A 1,178-nucleotide genomic window follows, 5' to 3' on the forward strand; every position below is an offset into this window, starting at 1 on the left:
CTCAGACCCGCCCCCTGCCCGCCCCCTGCCCTGCGGCCGCTGCCCGGTGGCCGTGGCTGGCGACCCTGGGGCAGTTGTCCCGCGCTCTCTCCCACTCTCAGCGCTCAACCTGACCCCCAGGCGCCCCGTCCAGCGGGGTGGGAGGGACGCGGGTGGGGCGTGGGGTGGACTCGCCAGGGGGCGAGGGGTGGCGGGGCCGCAGCCGCTGGGTGCGGCACAGTCGGTCCAGGGCTCAGGGCTGCGCGGCTGCACTGCTGGGGGGACCTGGACCCCGTCACCACACGTCTGAGGAGGAGCGGGGGTCCCGACGCCAGAGACCACGTGGCGGCAGCGCCAGGGTGCGGCCCCCACAGCTGCCCCTCCTGCCCGCCAGCAGGCAGCCCCGTGCCGACCGCGGAGACCTGCCCTGGCCACTGGGCGCGGGCTCCCGGGCTGCCCCAGGCGGGGGCAGGGGGCGGCGGCAGCTGGCCAGGGTCAGCCCCGCTCAGTAGCACAATGGGGGCAGGTGCGGACAGCCTGCCTGCGAGCCAGAGCGGGAAACCAATACACTGTTGTTATTCACTGGCTGAGCTGCCCCAGAATATTCCTCATTTTGACTTAAATGTATCTTCTGCCCACTCACAGCAAATGCAATTTTCCATTTGATGATTCTCACTTATTTACATGGGAAAAGTTTAAATAAGGCGGCTCCTCTCACGGTGGGAAGGCCCCCAGGTCAGGGTTGGCGGGGGCTGGGGGGCGGCAGGCGCCCAGCAGGTGCTGGCCAGGACGGGGCGCTGCGGCCCCGACCGTGACCCCCCTCCGGGGGCCCTCAGCCAGAGCCCTGGGCCCCGACCGGCGGGGCTGGCCTGGCAGTGCAGGGCCAAGGTGTTGGGCCCGCGGCCTCTCCGGGCCCCGGAGGGAGGTGGCAGCGGGCGGCAGGCGCCGTCTGACCCGGTGCAGGAGCTGCCCGCCCCGCCCCTCCCCCTCAGGAGCCCCTGGGCCTCCAGCGGGCTCCACACGGCGTCCACACTGGGGGTCCTCAGGAGGCGCCTGGAGACCGGACGGGGAAGGGGTGGGGGGGTGCACGTCCTGTGAGACGGGTCCCAGGGCCGCCGAGGGCGGGCGAGGGCAGCGTCCCCGGCCAGGAGGACGCCCAGGGGCCGACGTTCCCCGGTGCTGGGCAGCAGGCCTGCGGG

Source organism: Condylura cristata, unplaced genomic scaffold (assembly GCF_000260355.1).
Source record: "Condylura cristata isolate star-nosed mole 26May11 unplaced genomic scaffold, ConCri1.0 scaffold00004, whole genome shotgun sequence".
Lineage (NCBI taxonomy): Eukaryota > Metazoa > Chordata > Mammalia > Eulipotyphla > Talpidae > Condylura > Condylura cristata.